This window comes from Lasioglossum baleicum, chromosome 8 (assembly GCF_051020765.1).
Source record: "Lasioglossum baleicum chromosome 8, iyLasBale1, whole genome shotgun sequence".
Taxonomy (NCBI): domain Eukaryota; kingdom Metazoa; phylum Arthropoda; class Insecta; order Hymenoptera; family Halictidae; genus Lasioglossum; species Lasioglossum baleicum.
The window spans coordinates 13,839,509-13,858,804 of NC_134936.1; the positions used below are offsets into that span (position 1 = coordinate 13,839,509).

A 19,296-nucleotide genomic window follows, 5' to 3' on the forward strand; every position below is an offset into this window, starting at 1 on the left:
CTTGACGAAGACGACGACGAGGACGAGGACGACGAGAAGAACGACGACGACGAAGGTGGACGAGGACCACGACGGAAAGAGAACACGACGACGAGGATCTAAACGGTGCGCACACGTTGCCGAGAGCAGCCACAGTCCACCGGTGGCCTCGTTCTCCGTCACATACCGTGCGAACTAACCCCCGAAACGTCACGTCACGACTGTGCAGCTGTGTGCCGTCGTCGACGACGACGCGACGCGGGCGTACGTCGCGGCGCGGCAGCGAGGCCGCACGAAAACGTACGAAAAGCCGGCGATCGCCGGTACGACGAGCGAGAACGACCGACAGGAGCGCGCGGGAACGAGAGAGAGAGAGACGCAACGGAGGGAGAGACCGACAGAGAGAACAGGAGAGGACGCGAGGCGGTGTGTGCGCGCGCGAGAGGGCAACGCCGAAGCGGGACGAAGAGCGCCAGAGAGAGAGAGAGATAGATCGGAGAGCGAGAGAACCCCGCGCACACAACCACAGGAGCACGCGCACACCAATGCGAACGGTGAGGGACACACGGAGACTACTATGCTAGCCGGCCGAGAGGGAGGAACGAAGAAGAAGAAGCGGCAGGAAAAAAAGAGAGAGCGCCAGAGCCGAGAGGGAGCGAGCCTCCTGCCAGAGGAGATTCGGCGGAGGATCGTCGAGAGGAGCGACGACTACGTCTCGAATTTTCGTAGGGCCTCGGCTATGATCGAATTTTATTTAGATCGCTTGATCTAGAGAGACACCTGTGACCGGCTGATCGCGATGATTTAAAATTTTAAACTCAGTTCTACCCTCGTCCCTTCTATTCTACCCCTGGTTTTGCTCCAAAAGTAACGATACAGAAAAGAGGCGTGGTTTCGTTTCACCTGGCCCTGATCGGTATACGTGTCTGATCTACGAATGGCTGAATCTACTTTAACCTTGTCACAGTTCTTACAGAACCTTCTTCTTTGTAAGTACACAGTACTCTAAGTGCGCTTGCTTCTGTTGCTCCTGACTAGAGCCGAGCGAAAGTGTCCCAGGAAGCAACCTGTGTGTGTATCTGATCAACAAACAGTTGAATCTACTTAATCCTCGCGCACTCTGCGCAGAGTGCTCTAAGTAGGCTGTCGCTTCGTTGCTCCCGGTTCCGACGAAGCGAAAATTGATGTCAAAAAGAACGATTCTAGAATCAATCGAAGCCGAATTTTCTTAAACCTAGCCTGCTGTACCTATCGCAACGTACGTAGGCGCGAATAAGGTCGACGGAGTCTGCTTATCCGCGGTCACTGCGGTGGCAGGAGCGATTCGCCTAAAACAGTGCAGTTTTAAAGCTCGTTCCGCGATAATATGTATAGACTTCGAGGACAGGCGATAGAAGACCCGAGAGACCGGGGACCATTAAAAAAAGAAAGACGAGCAGAAAGGATAAGAGATAACGAGACCGTTCTAGATACGTTCGATTCGATCCTTGTTCGCCGGTCCCTCTCTCCGTCTATCCTCGGGCGGGATCCCGCGAAATACGAAAAGGCCGGTCGCGGGCAGCGGCGGGTAGAACGGGCGGGAGATTCAAACGTTGTCACTGGCATGCAGGGGCAGCAGGCAGAGACAGAGACAGAAGCAGGGAGGCAGGCACGCACGCACGAGCTACCCACCTAGCCACGTGTTCTCACTGTGTTCGGGATGCGGGCAGCCACCGTGACGCAAATTGCCGCGCGCTCCACGCTCTCCGGAATGCGAAGGATCTGTTGCCGGTCCGTTTCACACACTCGGACACCAACCAGACATATCACCACCACCACCCACCACTGTGTCGAACACGCCGGCGACGATACAGAGAGAGAGAGAGAGAGAGAGAGAGGGAGAGATGTACACAGAGAAAGAGAAGAGAGAGGATGAAGATGAAAGACGGGGGGAAAGAGAATCAGCGGCACGCTGATGTCTCTCGGTTCGCGTGGACACTCTCGAGCGATCACGTTAACGGAATAGGCACACACCGGACCGACCAGTCAGTCAGTCAGTCAGCCAGCCAGCCAAGCCAGCCAGCCGTTGACACGTCGAGGAACAAAGTCACTGTCACGGCGGCGCAACACGTCCCGAGCGCGTAAGAGAGGGAGGAGGTGGAGCCCTCGTTCCAGGCGAGGGTGGAGAAACAGAGTGAGGGAGAGAGAGTGTGTGAACGAACGCGCGTGTAAGAGCGAGAGTGAGTGGAGCCGAAGGGGAGAGAGAGAGAGAGGAAGGAAGGAAGGAAGAAAAAAAGAAGAAGGTGCGCGTAAAACGTAAGGTAACGTTAACCGTATGTCGTATCGTATCGTGTCGTGTCGTGTCGTGTCGTGCCGCGTCGCGTCGTCGTCGCCGCGTCGTGTCGTGTCGTGTCACGACGACACCACGAGAGCCACGAGAGAGCCACGAGAAGCGCCGAGAGTACGGGCTGCAGCTCCCGAGCCTGGTTAGGACTAGCAAGCACGCGGGGGGGAACGGCGCCCGCCGGCCGCCGTTATTCTTTATCGGAGCATGAGACATCTGTCGTAATAAGTGCGGACTAAAAAATAGTGCGTACGCAGGGACAGAGACAGGGAGAGAGCCGGAGCCGAGGAACAGAGATCGAACCAGCCGCGGAGAGGAAAGAGCAACGGAGAAAAGAGAGCCAATGCTACGATATGGTGGGGAGCTTTATGCCTGTGGCCGCATCGGCCCTGCCTCCCCTGCCCACCCCGTGCCCTGTCGTCCAGCCCACCTCTTTTCTCTTCTCCTCTTCTCTTTTCTCTCTCTCCATCTCTCTCTCTAACTCTAACTCTCTCTCTCTCTCTTGCTTTTTCCTTCGCAAACCCTCCCCTGTCGCTCGAGATCTCTCTCTCTCCCTCTCTGTTTCTCTTTCTCGCCCCCTAAGTCTCTTGGCCCGCTCCTTCTCCATCGCTTTTGTGCGAGAGCCCACCTCGCCTCATCCGTTAACCCAAGAGACGAAAATGCGCAAAGCTAACGACTTCCAATTAAAAGCGCTAGAGAGCCGGAATTTTTCAAGGCGCCACGCCGCGCTTCGTACTATCGCGGATGGGTGTCCCACGAAGATCGTCCTGGATCGTCCGAAATCGCGATGGGATCGGTAGAACGATCGTCGAGACTTTTTCCCCCCGACAGCTTCCCTCGAACCTGTTAACACGTCACCGTCCACGAAGGACACCTTTTGTTCTATTTGGGTCCTCCCCCTCGTAGAGTCTCTTCACTCCGGGGATTGTAAAAAAAGCGGCCGATCGAGGGATGGCCATGGATCTAGCTCCTGAACGGTGTAAGAAGGAAACTGCCCGCGGAAAGTAATATTCGTAGGCAGCCGAAGGTCCATAAAATCGTTGGCTGCTATTTCGAAGCGCGCACCCTTGCGCTGTTCCCCTCCGAATCGTTCTCTCTCTGTCCCTCTCTCCGCTCGGAGAGCTAGATTCTAGCTTCCATCCATCTATTCGACAGTCGGCCTGTCTAGCGATCCCTTCTGCCCGTCCTGCTCCTGCTAAGCTCGCGCCCGCAGCTACTACCCCCTCCGCCGGTGCTGTAGGCGACCCCACTCGATTCGCCCCTCAAAAAATCATTACGCCCTTCCGCGGGCTGCGCATGAACGCGGTTTTAATTCGCTACTAGAAAAGTAAAATGTAAACGCCGCTGGATGAGAGGGACGACGACGACGACGACGATGAGTAAGAAGAGGAGGAGGAATCGGGGGTAGGGGGCGGTTGGAGGGCGCGACAGGGGGCAGGAGGGAGCAATGCTGCTGCTGCTGCCGCCGTTGCTGCTACTGCTGCTGCTGCTGGCTTAGAGATGGAAGGGCGACGGGGGAGGAGGGCGACGTAACGGGCGGCAAGGGTGGCGGGGAGGAAAGAGAAAGGGAGAAAAAGGAGTAGGGTAAAGCGAGGGAAAAAGCGAGGAAGGGTGAGAGGGCGCGCTAGCTCGAGAAAGAGAAAGAAAGAGAGAGTGAGAGAGAGAGGACGAAGCAAAGTTTCGCGGACGTAGCCGAGGACGAGAGGCGAACGAGGACGAGGAACGCGACTGCGAGAGCGCGACGTAGGACAGATCCTTTTTCCACCGACGCGACAGGAAGAGCAGTACCCACCATCGGAGCGAAAGAGGACGACGAGAGGGTAGACGGGGCGCGAGAGGAGGATACGCTCCCCTACTTCTCTAGGGGTTCCATTGTAATATTTATTGATTGGATTCCTAGGAGCCAAAGCTGAGGGCTGTGCCGCCTATACGTTCGACTAGATTCGCCTAGAAACGTTCTTCCTCGCGAACGCGCACTCGGACTCCCGGCACGATTTTTCCCCGTTGATATTCGTGCCCGCCTATGCTCGCCGTGATCTCTCTCCCATTGACCTTGGTCGAATAATTCGCGGCCGATGCGCTCGGACTCGACACGCCGAGAGCGGCCCGTCGAATAAATTCGAGCGAGAACAACCCCGGGGATAAAAAGCCGCGAAAGGAACAAGCGCGCGGATATATTGATCCCATCCGCTTGGAAATTTATTACGCGGCTGTGCACGCGCCTCTAAATGAAACGTTCGCCGCGGCGCGCGTAACTCCGCGCGAAATAATGAGAATTATCCGCGCGGACGATGAATCTCGCGCGCTCTATTTCTCTCTCGACAGTTTCGTCCGTTTTGTCCGGCCCGTTTTCGATCGCTCGCCTCGTTACGTTACGTTACGCGACGATCCGACACCAACGAGGATCCGGAGAGGACCCTATGACCGTCATTCAGGAACATTCTTCTACGTCCTCCCCTGTTTCCCGATGGTAGACGACAACGCATTTGAATTCCTGTGGAACGGCCGCGAAGGAGTCTACGAGGCGGTCGCTGGCCTTGAACGTGCATACTCGGAACGCCTCCGGTGCACTCGGTGTTTGAGAATCGAGGCTGCGCGCTGAAAAATTAATGCCACGCCGGATAGACGGGGAAAGTTCGGAATTCTAGGACCTTCGGATTCCTTCGCGGACCGCGCCGCGGTGGTCCTGGTGTTTTCATCGATCTCCCCGAGACTGTCCGCGTCATCTCGCTCTCTCTCTCTGTGTCCGAGAAACGCGAAAATTTTCCGAACCAGGATCGATCGGGTCATTTCAATTATTTTTACACCCGCCCCATTTCCCACGCGGTCCTCTTGAAACGCTAGGGGGATCGTATTTCCAGCGTGGACTGGAATCTTAATGCACCGGGTCGCCGGTAATTATATTAGCGAGAGGAAGAGCTGGTTGCCTCGGTCACGGAATAGAGGATCGCCGAGAACCGATCGGCCGTTAAAAGAGCGAGAGAGAGAGAGTGGACGATGTGTGCCGTTGTTCGAGTTCAAGGCTAACCATCAGCGGATCACGATGGACCACGACGAGCTACCCCGTCGTCGACCCTGTCCTTTTATTCCACGCTTCTCGCGTGCAATGCCGCCTACCGACCACCTGAATCACGTTTGTACAGATGGACTATGTCTATGACAGATGTCTATTTGTTCCGGTGGCGGGAAGATCGAAACGATTACGATTTGAATGCTTTACGGCGTAGTATTAGCTGGGATCTCTGCCACCTATGTAGATCCTAGTTTCTACGAGCTAATCCGCCTAGGCCTTGAATTACGGACCTCCTAATTCTGTAGGCCTTCTACTATCACAATCCTAGATTATAGAACTCCTATCATCTAGCTCCCATGTTCTGCAATCTCTAAGGCTTCGACCAGATCGTACAGATATACATAGATATCACATAGATATGCTCTACAGTGTAGAACCACTACTGCCCTCTTCTACTCGACCAGCTTCATGCTTACACCAGTCACAACGAAGCAACGGGAATCTCTGAGAACCTATGGGGGATGATACACTGCTAGTTAGGACCCCCATCGTCTAGAATACATATTCTAAGCCTGCCGCCACGTAGGTTATGGATTGCAGGACTCCCCACTGTCTACATCCTGTGTCTCAGACCCTCGACTGTCTAGTATGTGGAAGGAATCGTTGGACCAACGAAAGGAAGGGCCTCGGTAGCCGACGCTCGCCGGTGCCAGGCACCCTCCGCCCTTTTTTCGGCAGTTCGTCGAGCGTTCTGTCTATGCATGCGGCCGCTCATTAAGCCGGGGCTCACCTGCCGGCTAACGCGGTAGCGAACGATGAACGCGCCGCCTGAATTCGTCCCAATAGACGGAAACTGCAGCGATAAAGAATATCATCCTCTTTGGGCGGTGTGTACGCGCGTCCTAAATGCACCGTACACACGCGAGGGCTCTTCCCATGGGGGGTTTGAGAGGGCGAACAGGGTAAAAGCAAGCAACGAAGCAGGCAAACAGCAACAGCGGAGAAACAGCAACAGAGCAGGGGCAAGAATATCCGAGGGCCTGGAGTCTCCACGCGGCCGCAATCGTACGTGCCTTTTCCCCTCCCGCCATCTTTTTCCTTCCCTGTCCGTTTCGCCCACCAAACTACACGAATCCCTACCATCCTCCAGCCTCGTCACACCTCCCGCGTTCCTCATCCCTCTCGTCTCGTCCCTCTTTTGCCTGTGTCTGTTTCGTTCGAACCGGTACCCTTTCCAGCCCCCCTTCCCTACGCCACTGGTCCCCCGTGTGTCCCCTTTCCACCTAGCAGGATCCCCCTCGACCCCCTCCGTCCCGCCACTGCATTCGCAAACATTTGGCGGGCGTTGACCTCGAACGGGCTAATCCGCCGACAGCCAAACAACCAATTATTTCTTTTCTGTCGGTGTATAGAGGAGTAGGTGTCCCGGGGCCGTCGATACACCACGAGCACACCGAATGTGGGAATGTGTTAGGGGGCCAGCGCCAACGATGCCACCGACGACGTCGACGCACGAACCGTCAGGTGAGAATTGCTCGGTCAATTTCCTTCGACGCCCCCTCTGCTCCTCTCTCTCTCTCTCTCTCTCCCTTCTCTTTTCCCTGCTGTTTAGCGAGCAACGAGGATGACGACGGAACCAGTGTTTGACCGAACGAAAATAACCGGCGCTGGCGTCACTGGACTAGTCATCGAAGAAACGCTCTCTCTCTCGCGCCCTCGACGATGCTCAGGTGGAGAAGAATTAGGTTCCCACATTTTCCTGGTCGACCCAAGAGCCTAGCATACGGGCCTCTCGAGTGTACCCTGGCTGACAGCTATTAGGGGACGCTCGAAGTGATCAAGAGACATTTAGAAACGAGTGACGTGCGATGCGACAGGATTAGAAAATGACAGACACGAATCAAAGCTTGATGAGGTTGCCACTTGCGTCTAAACCACTGACAGTCATAATTAGACGAACTGGATCGAACAGATTGCATCGCGATTTCCTTTCCCATATCTTCGCTAATGCTCAAACATTGATGGCAGAGAAATTTTATTTTTCGATCGAACAGAAACGTACTGTTTAACCTACATATTATGTAGCGCAGTCTGTCTGAAATCTTCGTAACGAGATTAAATCGCATACAATATGCATGGGGTTGAGCGAGCGCAGGCGACAGACTTCGAAGACTGCGGTCAACCAGCAAGGAAAAGTCACGGAGGAAAGACGAAGAACAGAGTACAGTGATATTCTGCAATGCATACGCTATGCTAGCCGATTCGAGTGAATTTCCTTCAAACTATATATTCGGTTGTAACATAAGCTCGTAGAGGTTTTATTTTCTCGCTTTTGTTCTGAATCAATTTACCTACTTTTTAAAAAAATTGTGTACACCATTCTGAAGTGTTTTTTCCGCTCTGCAAGCGTGTTCCAATCGTTATCTTGAATACCGTAGTCTTGAGTAACACAACAGAACCTAAAATGGAATTTCCGGGTGGCAAAAATCACCATTTTCGGCATCTATTGTTTTTCGCATTTTATCAAGGCCTGAACGCCACCGAAGCAGCTAGAAATATCTGCGCCGTGTATGGAGAATCTGCTGCACAGAAATGGTTTGCCAATTTCAAAAATAGCAATTTTTGCCTGGAAGGCACACCACGCTCCGGTCGACCTCCCAAGTGCGACGAGGACCGTCTTAAGACACTTTCGAAGGAGGACGGTCGTCAAACGTGCAGGAAGCTGGCCAAGAAGATGGGCAGCACTGCTATGACAATCTCTCGCCACCTTCAAACAATGGGATTTGCTGAAAAACTTGCAGCATGGGTGAACTCAAAATATTCAATAAAACTTATGTTACAACCCAATACATTAAAAAATTGTATTCTTCCCGTCTAAAGGTTGGCGCACACTAGACCGCACCGCTTCCGCTGTTTTGACTTTCTTCTATGTAGTTCATAGTTCTATGTTTTACATCACGCATGGGCAAATTTTTGCTCGATCGGAGGCATTTTCAAGGGATACCCCCACTTCTCCCGGCCGCGCGTCTCGCTCCCCGTAGCGGCCGTAGTGCCGTATCCCTTGAAAATACCTCCGGTCGAGCAAAAATTTGCCCATGCGTGACGTAAAACGTAGAACTATGAACTACATAGAAGAAAGTCGAAACAGCGGAAGCGGGCGATCTAGTATAGGCTCGGATTGTAACTAGAAAATAACTAGAATCTTACTAGAAAAATGGGTCGACACATGGGTTTGCGCGGTTTCGGTTAATGTCCTTAACCTCTGGTCATGAGATTAACGAGATTATGTTTATATCTAATAATATGAGGGCCCAAGTAGAGTAAAAATCTAGGGAAAAAACCCGCAGATTTCAATGTATTTTTCTGTCACTAAAAGCCTTTTTTGACTGATGGGATGACCAGAGCACCATGCGGTGAACCTTCCTCTTTCGAATGAGCCCTCACCCAGCCGAAAATTTGCTCGTACAAGGACATTAAGCAAAACCGCGCAAATCCATGTTTCGAACCATTTTTCTAGTAAGATTGTAGTTATTTTCTAGTTACAATCCGAGCCTGTACTAGCCCCTTAATGTCTAAATTCGAAGGGAAACGCCAGGTCCGATCGGAAGAGCCGCAGCGTGTAATGGGAAAGGGTCTCGCGTCTGACTAGTACTAGGCGCGCTCCACTTGCTGGGTCTAGCGCGTGTCTATTCCTACAGCGTGCCGTTCCACTGCAACTACTGGTTAACTATCGGTGCACTCTTACTACTGCAGCCGGTGCACGCTCGGCTGCACTACTTCGTCCGTGGTTCGAGCGTATTTTCCAAGAGCGGAATCGATCGACGGCGGGGGGCACACGTTAGACGAGAAACTCGATCGAATTAGCCGGTAAGGACAAACAGAGAGAAAGAGAGGGAGAGTGAAGTCTACGCCGTTCTCTACCGGTAAAAATTCGCAGTATTCCGTGTGTTACCGTTCGCTGTCGGTTGTCCCCGAGTGTCTCGCAACGACCTACTTCTCCATCGCGCGATTAATCGAGACACGCTGATCCGCCGAATATATTTCCGTCGAATATATTCTCCACCGGCTTAAAAATACTGAAAATGGGTCAGCGGTTGTATTTTTAATTGTGCCGCAGACGTATCTACGTAGACGTAAAGGCGAATTTGTCGGCGACCGAGGCGAGCCAATACCGCCGCGATGGATCCCGTGCACGACGGCTCGATCCCCCGGAAAGAAAAAACGCGAGGATCGGTTTCCACGGAATTCCGGAAGTCCTCGCGGCTCGAGCAAGCGATCCAGCCGCCTCTCGGCCAATCGACTTTCGAATCGTTCTTGCACCTTCCACGAGGATACCGTTACTCCGAGGCGCAGCTGAACCCGAAGCCCGCGCGAACCCGACGAGGGACGAGCAGTTTTTTCCGTGCCGATCTGTAAATGGCGCTCGGGCAACCCGTTCGCAGCGACAGCCTCGAGCACGATCCGCATTCGCTGCGGGATCGTGTTAACCTTCAATTTTTCACCAAAGCTGAATTTTTAGCCGAGAACTGTATAAAAGTTAAATTCAACGTCCGCTCCGGCGAAACACGAAAAAATATTCTCACAGAGGAGTTAACGCGACGGAAAATTAATTTAATCTCCTTTACGTGTCGAATGGGAAAATTGTGGTCACGGCGAAATGGTATCTACACCGGGGAGAAGATTATTTTTTCCCGGCAAGGGTAGAATCAATTTAATTTCTAGTTAATCGCGTAGCAATTTGCTGCTGCACGGTAAACCAGCTTCTTTTTCGAACTGCACCGTTGATCCCATCTCCGTCAAAGCGGGAGCAGAACGGTCACATTTTTTTCCATCGGTTCGTTAGTGGGTGCGCGCCGCTGTGCACATGTGCTTGTACACACGGCCAAACAAAGAAGCAACGAAAGAACCGCGCGCGACCGCTCGCATAAATACCCGGCTGCTTTCTCGCTCGTAGCGATGGGATCAAGCGGATCGCAAGCGGCCGATGTTCCCGCTGACACCTTGATGCTCGCCCCGTTTCCACATTCATTTTCTCCCACGGACTGAAGAAACCCGCTCCACCGATTCATTCAAAAACATCAATCAAAATACCAAATGGAGAATTTTATTTTGCCAATTTTTGCATCTTCCTTTTTTAAGCCTTCAGGATCAACGTCCCTGAACCATACTGACTCTTCAATTAGGTTATGCGGCCGAACGTTCGGCGCAAGTGGACATTTCGCACAGTGTTTCCCTCTAATTCGGCGAATTTACTGTTAGCTTAACGATATGCGCCGCTCGGCTAATTAATCGGGATTCCATGCGACGTCCGGCCGCCTTCGCGCGCGAAGAATTTCTGCCGGTGGAACGCAAGCATGATTCGCGAGACGCGTCAACCTTGACGCTCTCTCGCCTCTCTTTCTCTCTCTTTCTCTCTCTCTTTCGCCGAACGTTTCCGTGACGTTACACCGTCGAAAAAATAGTTCCCTCGGCCGTGGATGCGCGAATTCGCTTTGCCCCGTTCGCGCCGCACCGAGCGCATTTTAAATTCAGATTTCTATGTCCTTCGACTTTCCCCGCGCGCGTTAAACGACCCACCAAGCTTAGGTGTACTTCGCTCGGAGACGCATTCTACTAGCCGCGCGTGCACCTTCTTCCTGCAAATGCAGGCGCATCGTGTCGAGACACCGCTTCTCGTAATGGCTAGTCTTCCTCGAAGACTCGCGATGAATCCCGATGAGCGGCGAAATGCCACGCCGCCGCCTGACAACGCAATCGACTTTGCTTCTCGATCGGAAGAGCGGGCAATTTTTCAAATGGCCCGCCGAAAATCGTAGTCACTCTTCATTTTAGGTAATTAATCTTGGTAAAACCGTGGATAACTAATCTCCAGTAAATTCTTTGCGAGATATTTTTGTTGCATACATTGTTGCATTTTTGTAAAACAGGGACAGCGACGTATTGCTGTCGATTTTAATTCCGAGAGCTAGTTCAGTCTTTTGTGTTCTGCTCCGTTCAAGTCCACTTTAATTAATTGCTTGTCTGATAAGCTTTAAACATTTTTGTTCTAAACTTAGACCTTATCTTTCGACGATACGATCAAGTCGGCTGTCGTGTGCCGTTCTAATGGACATCTCCCGCCATTTTGTCGCCGTACAATTTCTACGACTTTCCGAGAAAGAACTCGAAAAGGTTCTATTAATAATGACGAAAGCTTCCTCGCGGATTTATAACTTCCAAAACTGTTCGAAAAATACTGAAATACCGAAACTCGACGGATGGTAATACTAACTACAAAGACAAAAATAAAATGCTGTTCTGCTCCTAAAATATTTCCAGACAAATGCAGACAGTGTTCCGGCAACAATTGTCCAGCGGCGCGGCAAATAAAATAGATGGTTAAGCGTTATTGTAGATCGAAGGCGATCTCGGCGGATCGTAGATCGCGTCGTCCAGCAAATCCAGGCCGTTGTTATTCTAGCATCCGGCTCGCCTAAATAACGTATTCAAGCCGGGGTCTAATTTCACAGATAACACGGCCGTCGCGTAATCTAGTTACTAGGCGTCTAATCTAATCGGTCGATTCGGATTATGTGCATGCATACCTGCGCGTAGTCGACACCGAAATGTATACGTGTATACATGCGCACAACTCCCTCACGCGCGGGCGCGCGAATATATCTGTGCACGTACGTACCACACTATCGGGACCGGGAAAAATTCGACTAGTCGTCGAAGCCGTCGAGCGTGACTCGACGAACGGTTGTTCGGCGACGACCGACACCGACGCTCATTAAATTTAATTAGACGAACCCCCTCCCCTTTTATTTTTCAAAACGCCTCTTAAACTGGGTCGATCCGGGGAGCCCGCGTTTTCGGAGAACGGCCCGCGGCGGGTTTTTCAACGCCGCGAAATTTTCACACTCACGGGGAAAAGAAAAACCGAAGAGGAATGCGCCGGCTGGTGTTCCCGCGATTACGACACAAACGCCCTTATCTCGCAGCGAGATCTTTTGTCCCGCTTATCGCCGCGAAGAAATCTCGGCCGCGCTATCTACTGATTCGATATTGTTACCCCGACCATGCGGATCTTCCTGTTTCGCAGTGCCTAGCGCGACTCTATGATTCATTTCACTGTCGGGGAAACAGGAAAATTCTTTATGCGCTGGAAATTGCTACACCGTGCTTCCACGGCCCTGCTTGTCACTTTGTTGTTGGAGATGCGCGAGGCGTCGTAAGAAAATTTATGGAACAATATTGTATGCAAGGAAAAATATTTATTGTTGCGTATACTGTCTTGTAAGGCAATTGGAACCTTGATAGAGCTACTGGATAAGGCTCTATATCAGTGGCGGCGAACCTACGACACGCGGGTCGGATACTGACCCACGAAGGCTTTGTGAGTGACCCACGCGCGTTTATTGTAACATTGACCTGCAAAAGTTAAAGTTATAAATCTAGAAGGAAACTAAAACCTTTTTGTGATTATTTCAAAAGTGAGAACCGAAAAGATTCAACTGACAACTTTATCTTTTAACAAAATGTTTGATGTTTCCAAATAATTGGCACTGATCGAAGCCACTGACTTATGACCCACAAGCTAGTATTTAAAACAGAAATAAGAATAATTGACCCACTCTTCAAAAAGGTTCGCCATCATTGCTCTATATTAACCAATTTGTCTTCCGATTAGAGCAGCGGTTTCCAACCTTTATGATACTACGCCACCCGGAAGAAGAAATTTTTGCCGCGCCTCCCTATTTTTTTAATAGAATAGAATTTTTATTACAAAATAACTGAATACTATAAACTAACTTTATATTTAAAAATTGGGCCCCTCCCATGTTGGAAACCGCCGGATTAGAGCGAAGCATAACGAAAGATGAGAGTAGAGTGGCCCAAAGAGGAGCGAGCAATGGTTTCGTAATTCTCCCGTATGAGGATTATGCGGTCCAGGTTGACGACTATCGACGTGTCGATGTGGGGCAGAGATTGCGAGAGAGAAGAGCGAGAGGAGGCGGTTTCTGCGACTACGGGATACCAAGGCTCGCAATGGACGTCCCACGAGCCCATGGTTCCGCAGGAACTCTCGGCGAGGAAACAGCGGGGACGAGAAAGGGAGAAATAACGGGTGCGAGGAGAAGCAGTACCCTTCGCCGTTCAAGGAGAACGAACCGTTATCGCCAGGATGCGTACCCCTTTTCAGGCGCAGGTGCCGGATCGGGAGCGGGAGGATCGAGAGATCGAGAGATCGACGAACAGCAAGGCGATGCCGCTTGGAAATTCGAAGGCTATTGTGTTATAAACGATGCACTGTCCTCTGGGCTGCCAGAACACGATACAAAATGTTCTAGGCTTGAAATTACACATATTCTTCAGCACTCTTTCATTTGATTCAAAAAATTAATTTGTGGGCTTATTGGCAATCCTTTTCATTTTAAATCCTGGGAGAGGTTCCTGCCAGAACGCGGAACGAAATGTTCTAGGCTTGAAATTACACATATTCTTCAGCACTCTTTCATTTGGTTCAAAAAATTCATTTGTGGGATTATTGGCAATTCTTTTCATTTTAAATCCTGGGAAAGGTTCCTGCCAGAACGCAGAACGAAATGTTCTAGGCTTGAAATTACACATATTCTTCAGCACTCTTTCATTTGGTTCAAAAAATTCATTTGTGGGATTATTTGCAATTTTATTCATTTTAAATCCTGGGAAAGGTTCCTGCCAGAACGCGGAGCGAAATGTTCTAGGCTTGAAATTACACATATTCTTCAGCACACTTTCATTTGGTTCAAAAAACACATTTGTGGGCTTATTGGTAATTCTTTTCATTTTAAATCCTGGGGAAGGTTCGTGCCGAATGTACAGTGATTCCCATCGAAGGAACGAATGTCTGTTCGACTGACTCCGGTTTTCTCACAATCGGCTCGGACAACATCGATGTTGCACAAAGACCCGCCAGTGTATAAACGAGCGAACGTGTTAAGTACCGAATCTGCAAGCCTACATTTTGGCCGGCCGCAAAAAGGTGAGGGGCTAACAATAAGAAACGAATTGCATCCTCTCTCGACCGGCCCGACCCGGTGCAAGAGAGGCGCAGCTAAAAGCAGTTGTCGACCTAACCCGTGGTTGCAAAATCGCTCGCTCGCGCGATGTTCCTACGTGCCGCCACCTGTAATTTGCAATTGGCCTCGTTTTCGTTCCCGAACCAGGGATCACCCCGGGACCAAGAAACCGGTACCCGATCGAATTTATTCGGATAGCTGAGAGAAGCGCGGCTCCGCCAACATTTCTGCTAACTTTCTTCTCGTCAAGGACCGAGCCCGACTCTGACACAGGCAATTTCGCTCGATCGGGAAACCACCGAGAAAAGATTCTACGCAGACTGGGCCACATTCTGCCATTTTCGGTTTTAAAATCCGTCCATTTTTAAAACTGAAATGAGATTTCTCTGTTAAGGAAGTCGATTTTGGTGGAAGTACTAGGTGAGCTTTTTTATACTGAATCAAAAATTTCAATTTTCATTGTTAATTTCGAAAGGGAATGCATCTAGATGCAATCTCTTGAGATTAAGAATTAACGGTGTAGTCTCGTTTCCAGGATTGCAAGGATGCGGGATGCGCGTTCTCATTTCTCGATAATGCAACGATGGGGTTTGTAGGTAGTAGAAAGCGCCAGATAAAAGATCAATCTAGGCCGCAGTCGTCCTCAAAAGCCCTATTTTTACGTTTACGAGGCTTAATTTGCATTATTCGGCAGCCTAATTTGCATTATTCGGAAGCATAAAGTTGCACATGTAGCTATTTTCATAAAGCTGCGACAGCTACGTGCTGCCGAATAATGCAAATTAAGCCTCGTAAACGTAAAAATAGGACTTTGGAGGGCGGCTGCGGCCTAGATTGATCTTTTATCTAGCGCTTTTTACTACTGAAACCCCACATCGCTGCACTATCGAGAAATGAGAAGGTGCATCGCGCACCATTGCAATCCTGGAGACGAGACTACCTCCAAAAAAGGGTGTTCTCTTTCCAACGATCCAAAAATCAATTGTATTTCATTCTCTCCAAGTGTAAGTGCTTTTAGCGAGGAGCAAACTTGAACCTGTGAAATTACCTATTATTGCAAGGTAGTGTATCTCAACCATTTGATTTCGTATTTCTATAATTGCTAGCTGTGGAAACTTAGATCGCGTTGATGGAAAATTGAGATATCCTTCGACTATCCTAAACCTCCATAGAAAATGTAGAACGATGTATAACTCTTCGTAAAAAGGGGACTCCGGGCATATTAATCGCCGCAAAGGCTGCTCGATCGACTTGAATCGCCTCGGACATTTAACCCGTGGGTAACAGGAAGTACGAGGCCAACAGTTAATGCTGTCAGTGTGTCGGGAAGCAAGTTATAATGCCAGTATTTACGAATATTCGTGCGAAACGGTTAACATCGTTTTCGGACAGGGGAAAGTTTTGAATAATTAAGCGGCGATTATATCGAAAGCGCGAATTCGGATGATCATTTCTTTGATCGATAGCGATCGAGAGAGTGTCGTAAACGGATTCGATAATGAACGTCGTCGTCTCGCATGGGAAATTTCGAAAAGGTAGACGTGTCGGTGGGTTTTGGATTCCAAGAGGGAAAAGTGTGTCGTTAGATCGTCGGGAATGCAGCCCGTCGAGGCGGGAAACGTCGCGTTTCGAAACCGCATTGTCAAGAAGTGGTTCACGGCGAGCGATTTGCCGACTCATCGAACGGGCGCTCGAAAAATTGCTTAGAAATCGCGTGGATTCGACGATCGGTCGTTCCCGTACGTTCGTTCGTGCAAAAATTTGACTGCTCGTTTGCGGAACGTCGTTGAAAAGACGGTTTGCGGAGAAAGAGCGAGAAAGAGAGCGAAAAGAGAGAAAGAGAAAGAGAGAAAGACCGCTCGGTCCTTCTCTCTTATTTTGCGTCGCACGAGTTTGCACACATTCGCGGCGGTTTACGTTCGTGTGCGACGTCGCTCTCGCATGTTCGCTCGCTAGCATGTACGCGAGCAGCCAGCCAGCCGAGCAGGCAGGAGCACCTGGGCACCTATGCGTCATTGTGGACGATAAAAAAAGCCGTAAGGCTGCCATAACGCAAGGAGAACGTCGACAAAATAGCGGCTCGACTAGTAAAGCTGGTTTGTCATTTCCCTCGTTCCTGCGTGCGCGACTCCCAACGCTTCTCGATGATCATCGATGCTCTCGTAGAACTGCCCTCCGACCCCTAACTCGCACTCTAATCTCTGCATTGAGAATGCCGTCACCCTGCTTCAGGACTACGTGCCGACGACTGGAAGAAATTTTATAGCGCAACGATACTACCCGAACAAGTCGATCTCGATTCATTTTCCGAATCTGAAAAGCGTCGAGCTATCGACGAGCGTCCGTTAAAACCGAATATCGAGTATGCAATATTATGTGTTAATTAATTCAGAGGGGTGCGGCTCAAAGAAATCGATCTCAATTTATTTCTCCGACCCAAAAGGGTCCGGTCAATCCGGTCAAACTGTCGACGACTGTTCGGTAAAATCGAATGCAAAATGTGGCGCATTATATGTGCAAATTAATTCAATGGCTTTGGACCTATTCATTTGAGCCTCGGCCCGGAACCGTTCAAGATGGCTGCCGGCAATATTTCTCGGCAAAGATATACGGACGAAAATGTCGATCGGAAGAAAAATTCACCGAAAAAGTCGCGACAGAGCGTGTGTAGCTTCTTGGAGCAGGCTCTCTCTCTCTCTGGAGAAGTAGAAAATGGAGGACAAGCCGGCTTGTGCTTAGCTACGTTAGACGTTGTTGCATCGAGTCTAAAAGCAGCGTCTCCTGAATTAATTAGAACGATACGGCCTCGGTTCGAGAAGCTCGCAGAGGAACAAAGAGACCGTTCGATCGGTAGAGGAAGTTCGAGGACAAAGAATCGCCGAAACGGAGAAGCAATCGCGAGGACGCCTAGCGGGAGATTTAGAGCGTCTGTTGGGCGAAGGTCCGCGGGATTAGAATATCCCACGGGGAGACATAGAATTAATTTGCACGGCGAATACTCGGAATGTCTGGGTGAGAGCTGGTTCGCGTCTCACGCATTCGCAAGCGTTCGATTCCTTACGAGCGACGAATTATCGTCGGGATCTAAAGAACGGAGTACGAAAGAAAGGAGGGAGAAAAAAAAAACGAAAACGAAGAATCGCGTATCCTTCTAGCGAGGACAGGAATCGACGGCTTCGTAGGCGAGCGCGCCGAAGCCTCAAGGCTCCTGGATCTCGGTTCCAAACTCACGTTCAAGGATCGGCTTTGTACAGAGGAATTTTTATTGGCCGCGACACTCGAGCGCGTAGCGTCTGACGCGCGCATAATATACGCGTGCGGAGCGGCTGGATTTTTCGCGAGAGAAACCGGGATAGAGGAAGAGAGAAAGAGGGGGGGAGGGGCGGGCTAGAGAATTTTTATTTTTTACCCAGCACCCGCCGGGGCCCCCGACCCGTCCCCGTTGCACCCGTTCACCCTCGCTTTTCCGTCTTCTTTCTGCGGATCGCGAGATCTATTTATACCTAGTCGCTCGGTGTTTTCAAGTTGCAGCGGGGCATCGTGTAACAAACGCGTCCATCGTAAAAATAGGGGATCTGCACGGATACGTTGTGCGCGTCCCTGCGAGGGACCCGGGGAGAGAGAAGCGAAGAGAGAGAGAGAGAGAAAGAGGAGGAACAAGCGAGAGAATTCGCGAACCGGGTATAGCCTCGAAACGAGACATCGTGGGACCGAGAGAGGAGGCACGGTCGAACGGGTCGATCGAGAGAGATCCTAGCGAGGGAGATCCACGGCGGCGACCTTGCGGAGAGTAACAGGCGATTTCCTGGTACGGCTATTTCCGTTTTTCCTAATTCGCCGGCGCAAAAACCGAGCGTGCCGTCTCGTGGCTCGCAATAAAAACGAATGATCGCCGAGCGGCGATCGCCGCCGCCGCGACGAGCCGAGACTCGTTTAATTGAATCTCGCCGGCAGCGGGCCGACGTGCTCTCTCTCTCTCTCTCTCTTTTTACCCGTGTGTACGTCGAAAGAGCGTCGTTTTACGAGACGCGGAATTTTTCGTGAATGAACCTCGACGGGAGAGAAAAAAAGAGAGGAAGGAAAACGCGAACGGTGTGCAGCGGATAGAGAGAGAGAGAGAAACTATCAAAGAGAGAGTGAGAGAGAGATTTTCATGGAGAGGGAGAAAGAATGAAAGGAGCGAGAAGAAGAGAGAGAGAGAGAGAGAGAGAGAGAGAGAGAGGAGAGAGGGCGCGTGGTACGCAGGAGCGACTAGGAAAAACCGGGCAAAAAACACGGAGAAAACGAGAGTGAACGAGGAGTGCAGGGTCGCGAGCTTATAGCGTACGTGTGTGTACACGAACACGCGACGACGGGCCACTCGTAACACGCGGCCCCTGAAGCAATGCGGCTCTCGCAGCGCGACAAAAGGATCGAGCAACTAGCTCCTCGCTCGCTCACTCGCTCACTCGCTTGCTCGCTCGTTAGCGCGTACTCGCTCGCTCGCTAGCACAGACGGATTACGTCATTTCCCAGGCAACCTCTAACGTCTGGCAGCACGCTCGTCTAGCGGTCGTCTAGCCGCCACGGCAATCCCTGCCATTGCCATCGGACCAACAGACTAAACTAGGCGTACGCACGCGTGTCCTACCTTTCACGCATACCGCGTACCTTACTCTAGCGAGACGATGCGTCTAGGTGAGCGTAAAGCGGCCTGCACACCGTACCACCTCGCGCCAGCCTATTCTACTCAAGTTGCCGATGTTTATTCTCTCTATGTCTCGACGCGCAATTTTTTCTGAAAATACTACGAAGGATTCAGTTGTAATTTTCGATTTTCGATCGTCTAACAGTCTAGCGTCCTCTTTGCTTCTTCTGATACGTTTCTGACCGTGGACAATTACCCAAAATGTTATTATAGATGCAATTTTGACTTTTTTAATGGATTTAAAAAGTCT

The 19,296-nt window shown here is 50.7% G+C and overlaps 1 protein-coding gene across 6 annotated transcripts in view; it reads right to left on the minus strand.

Moving 5' to 3' along the window:
• Nucleotides 1-19,296, minus strand: part of LOC143211109 (uncharacterized) — a 40,146-nt gene that overhangs the window by 17,960 nt on the left and 2,890 nt on the right. The window contains exon 1 of one of the 6 annotated variants that reach the window (XM_076428558.1): nt 1,651-8,219. The exons of 1 other annotated variant lie outside the window; for it this stretch is intronic. The gene's annotated coding sequence lies outside the window, so the exon portion shown is untranslated. 4 more of the 6 variants (XM_076428555.1, XM_076428552.1, XM_076428554.1 and 1 more) reach the window with 4 other exon arrangements.